We start from the raw sequence: 6000 nt of genomic DNA on the forward strand, positions 1-6000 counted from the left end.
TCAGACTTGATTCAAACTTCATGAATCATCTCTGTAGCAAAGAGATCCAGTTCAGGATCACATGTTGCATTTTTGTTGTGCTATCTGTTGGTGTCTTTTTCCTTAGGCTTTCCTAAACTTTTATGACCATGAAATTTTTGAAGAGTACAAGTCAGGTATTTTGTAGAACATGTCTTAATTGGGGTTTATCTGACGTTTCCTCATGATTAGTAGGCTATGCATCTCCAGCAGGAATGTCACAGAAGTGCCACAGGTTCTTCCCATCCCTCCTAACAGGTGGCACCCCAGTGTTGACTCATCCCATTTCTGATGATGTTAACTCTAACCGTTAGATTAAGGATGTATCTGTCAAGCTTCTTCACTGCAATGTTACATCTTCACCCATTCAAATTAATAAGTACTTTATGGGAGGTTCTTTGAGACAATGCAAACACCCCATTCCTCATCAGAATTTCAGTTCATTCATTCAGTTGTATCAATATTGACCCATGGCTTCCTATTTTATTTTAGTTTATATATTTCTATATTCAAAAATGTCCCCAGAGTGACCAATAATTTCCCCTTCATTTGACACGTCTCCATCATTCTTTGTGTATTTCCTTGCTTTCTGACACAAGATATTCCAGGCTTATCTTGTCTACAGTCTAGAATCAGCTATTTATCCAAGGAGCACTGCCTTTATTTATTTATTTATTTATTTATTTATTTATTTTGAATTTTTAACATTTACTTATTGTTGAGAGACAGAAAGAGACAGACCATGAGCAGAGAGAGGGAGACACAGAATCCGAAGCAGGCTCCAGGCTCTGAGCTGTCAACACAGAGCCCAACGAGGGGCTCAAACCCACAAACCATGAGATCAGGACCTGAGCCGAAGTGAGACACTTAACTAACTGAGCCACCCAGGCGCTGCTTTCTTTTAGTAGAGAATCGTGTTTAAAACCAATATCTGGCGAGGATCTGTGTTCAGTGCTTTTGGGGATGTCACTGTTTCCAGTCCTTCTTACGGGCAGATCAAGGGATTATATGTATGCAGACATACACCACTTACACCTATATTTATTTCAGTATCTATATGTTGAAAACCATGGGCTCCCACCAATACTTCCAATTCCAATTCAATGCCACAAAGTTCATTCTAATCTCCCCCTTTCTCTATTTGTAACTCTCACAGTGAGAAACGTGACTCATGTTATCCTTAATACAGCAATTTGGCCAGTAAACTACAAACATCTCTTGTCACTGCTGGCCACTGCACCCCCCAAGATGGCCTCCCTCCTCACCCCGCTGATGCTACAGCACCCGTGCCGTGGTGCCCTCGTATAGGAAAGTCCTCCAGTGGGGTTGCCCTACTCATCCTGCTTAGGGTCTGACCCCCAATGCAGAATTATCTCCTGTGCTGAAGCCTTCCCCATGGTTTTGCTTCCCCATGCCAGGTTGCACCCCCCTATCTCACCTATATTAGGGTTTGTTTCTGTGCCTTTCTCACCTCTCTTGAGCAATGGTTCCCATGCTGGGCCACTTCTGCACATGAAGCCCTGCTCACTCTTCTCAGGTGCTGACACCTGTGTTACATGACCTTTCTTCCCTGTTGGCCATCCAACACCATGCACAAAGCCACTCCCCAGCATGGGTGTCCTCTTTACTCCTGTTGGTCTCTGGCACCTTGCCCACGTCCTGGACCACTGTGGCTCTCCCCATCTCATTGGTGTGGTCACACACCTTGTTCAGTCCCATATAATAGCTTTTAGACTAAACTGTTTGGAAAAAGGAACAAGAATGTTAAACTCTAATATAAACAGATTCCTCTCTTCAAATGAGATTTTGCACGGACCATCAATATATAAAATGGATTCACATGACATTTTTATGTATTTATGTAATTATTTTAACTTAAATGTACAATATGTTTTTTAATAACGTTAACACATGAAAACATTTAGATTATTAAAAAAAATTAAACTCTTTATTCTGACATCATTTTAGGTTTGCAAAAGAGACGCAAAGACAGTATATAGAGAAGTATGCTTATCAACCAGTTACTCCGTTAGTACCTTACGTGACTACAGTTAATTCTTCAAAACTATTAAATTAATATTCTTACAATACAACGAATTAAACTGCAGACTTGATTTAGATTTCTCCAGGTTTTCCACTAATGTCCTTTTTCTACTCCATGATCCAGAGTACCACATGCACATGGACCGCATCTTCCCAGTCAGTGAGGTTGTTTTCATGAATCCCAAACTGAAATTAGCAGTTCTGGGAGAGAGTTGAAGACTCGTCTACCCCCGCCCCCACCACCTAATTTGTGCCTGTATTAGTTTGTGTTCCTGTGGGTTTAAGAGTGTCTTGAATCACGCGGATAAGTGGGCACAGTTGGAAATATTTGTGTCTTCGGTGGCTTACCGGGCCTTCTCAGGACACTTTTCAATGAAACGTGAATGGCGAGACTTCATTGTTAGGACTGCAGTAGAGCCCATCAACTCAGCAGCATGGCTCACCCATTCAGTGGTTTTCCAAAATGTTAAAATTTGTTTTACAACACATTTGCTTATAGGTGGTTTGATTACATAGTTATGATATTTAAAATACGTTAAAAGTAAAATTTCAAATAAACATTGGTGAGACCCTGGAGGCAACCTTCAGGACCTTGGGGTCTGGCCACCACTGCTCACGATACCCTAAAATTGGGATTAACTCAGACATTAGTGAGGAGGGGTCCTGGACCTACTTGCAAGACCTACTAGAATTGCATTTTCTAGAAAGCATGTTGGGATGCTGTCTTTGGACTGTGTCTGTTGGAGAAATCCCCATACTGCTGAGGGATCATGGTGGCATGGATGAGGACATCCATCACTGTTGCATCACAGAGGCTCATCTTTCTGAGGGACACTGGAGCAAATGCTTTTGTATCATAGTTTCAGGAATGGTTGTGCTCCTGGGTTTCTTTTGACCTCATGAGTGCTAACCATCAGTGTCACTGTAATTAGTGTTCCTTTCTTTACTATTGTCAGTGTTACAGACCAGTTGAGAGAATGGCCAGGACTTGGATGGCATGCGTCCCCTGTCCCAAACTTTGTTTCCTGTTGCCTCTTTTTTTCTCACCATTTCAAATTTTTATCTGACTAAATTGTACGTAAGCTTGGTTCTTCTTAGAACCAAGCAAGCATGAAGTAAATAAATAAGGAAGGAAGAAAGACAGTAGAGAAGTAGGATAGGAAAGTAGGTGAAAGAGAATGCAGAAATTCCTGAATGTATGTGCCAGGCTGGGGTGGGAGTGATCTACCTAGGGACTCTCTTTCACAAGTTGTTCAGTAATGCATGTTGGTAGCAAAGTCTTACCTTCCTAGGGTGTCTTTATCGTAGCTGATAAGTTAATAGGTTGATATATATTTTTAAAGTAGAGTTTGATATTCTTTTAATTGTATGAACTAGTTGCTCAACTTTGAACATTTAAAATTTATATTAAAGGAGAGAGAAATTGCCCACCGTCCTGCCACCCAAAGAGAACCATTGTTATTTAATGTTGTGCCACTCTTGGAGACTTCCAGAAGTGATCAACCCAACAGAGGCTATGCAGTTGAGAGTTGCACAGTGTCTGGTTCTGAGAAAGATGGATCTACCTGGACCTCGCTGGTCACCTGGGCTCCAAAGCCTAAAGATTTTGATCTGCCTAGATGCATCCTGCCTCGGCCTCCACCGCAGACTGCTCTGCCTGCATGCTACCTCCCCGCCTTCCCTTCCTTCAGATGTTTCCTGGTCAGGACACTCATTTCTGAAAAGGTTACATCCTTGGTAGCAGCACTTTGGTGACAGGGTAGGAAGAGGCTGGCTCCTGCAGTCAGACTGTGTTGGGATCCAGGCTCTGCCATTTGCTGTTTTGTGTCCACAGGGGGAAATGACCTTTCTGGGCCATTCTGTAAAGTGGGGATACCTACATCAACCTCTTATTTTCTTCTTATTTAGAGAAAACGTCTTCAGAAGCCCTTAGAGGAGTTCTTGGTGCATAGTTAGTGCTCAATAAAAATGAGCTTTTAACTGTCGTTTTTGCCATTTAAAGTGAAGCCAGGGGCCATTCTAGTGTAGCCCATAGGTGGTGAATTCTTATGCACTTGAACCAAGCTTTTCTGCGACCTCTGCCAGAGAGGGGTAACCCTCCCATCGTGGTCTTACCCTGGAATTTAGGCAATGGGCCATCTCGGCCCCTCTCTCTTTGCAAATATGTTTCCTTGGAGCTATTTGTAGATTATAACCTCATTATTTTTGTTTCCATGTTGGCACCATTTTGTCTGCAAGTCATTTCTCAGTTTTGCCTCCTGTGTGGTTAAAGATTGAAGGAAACTTAATGAAGTAAAGACCGGATGACACCCGTCTTGCCAAGAATAAGGGAAATGACCTTATTTGTAAGGAACACAGACAGCAGCGTTTGCCAGCTGGGGGTTGGTTCTCACACTGTCCTTGGCAAATCTGGACGAGCTTTCAGATGGGCATCTGAGGGGCGGGGATCCTGTGGCCCTGGTTGTGAGGTCTGAGACTTGTTAGTGAAGAACTCTGTAGAAAATTCTTGCAAGATTCATGGCTTCACAATGGCATATGCAGTGGTTAAGGGGAAGGAAACATTTCCTCGGCAAGTGACCCAGTGTGGTAAGATACTTGGTGGTAATAGGAAATGCCTTGTGCCTTTTCCGCCAGAGTCTGTATCCCTTCCCTGGACTTCAGTTTTCTGGATCCTTTTCATCATTCTTGTGTTTAGACAGCCTGCTTGTCCTTGCAGGAGGGGTGACCCCAAGCAGTGGCAGGCTTTGAGAAGTGCCTGAATGGCCCAGCTAGGTTGTAAATTAGCATAACTGGCAGGTCCCATCTGTCCAGTTTACACTGTGTAACTGATGCTGCCCTATCTTTTGTTGTTAAGTTCCTAAGATGGTTTGAGTCTTAACGATGTCATCACAGGTAGAGAGGAAAGAACGCGAGCTTTGGAATCTCACTTCCCAAGATGCTCACTTAAGAGTAAGACGCGTTAATTAGCCTCATCTGTAAAATGAGGGAAATAATCATGCCTTCTTCATGGGCTGTCCTGAGGAGTAGATACCGAAAGTACTGGGCTAGTATCTGGCGTGCGGTAGGTGCTGCATGAGGGTAGCTGAGATCCTTGTGGCGGTACTCGAACTCAGTGAACCTCTTCCGTGAAGTGGGCAGGGCAACAGTGAGCACGTCCCAGGGCTGGAGACAGGTGTTTGCCATCCCCGGCATGGCAAACCCTCAGGTCCTTCTCAGCCACACTCGGGGACTGGTTGGCTGCCTTGCCTTCTAGAGGAATCACTGGCCACAGGTGATTCCAAACAAATACGACATCTCCCACCTCCAGATGTACTTTTCTACCAACACTCTCTGCCAGCAGGTTAAGCACGTGGTCCCATTTCTCAGACTGTCTCTGAGCCTACACTTCTACCCTCTGCCCCTTTGCCTGCATCCCCAAACCAGGGATTTTCAAACATTTTGTTACATGACAGCATTCTCCAGTAGCCTATACGTACATGAGGATGGGGAGCGTGGAGGAGAGGGTGACAGGACAAGGAACTGCCGATCCCTTTATTTCAGCATTGACCCCAAACTCACCAAAGTCTCCAGCACTCCAGGGAGCAGTTTGAAGGACAACTGAAACTACCTCCTAAAGGGCTCTCCTGGCTTTGCCCCCAAACCCTGCTGTCTGCCCCTGGCTGTGTTCTTCCCCTGCCAAAACGTGTTCAGTCACTACCTGCTACCTGCATAACGGAGCCCATGTCCCAGCCCATGTCCCATTGTCGGCCATGTGACTGTGGGCAAGTTACTTGCTCTCTGTGTCTCAGTGTCACAAACTGGCCCCATACACAGAGGTGAAGGAGAGACCAAGGAGAGGCAAGCTATTCCAGATGGGTAGGCAGCATACCTACAAGGATTATTCTGGGTAGCTGCAAGGCAACTTGTCTCCACACCTGCCTGCCAATTCTTAAAAGTTTA

This window comes from Panthera pardus, unplaced genomic scaffold, assembly GCF_024362965.1.
Source record: "Panthera pardus isolate Hobbes unplaced genomic scaffold, ASM2436296v1 HiC_scaffold_22, whole genome shotgun sequence".
NCBI lineage: Eukaryota > Metazoa > Chordata > Mammalia > Carnivora > Felidae > Panthera > Panthera pardus.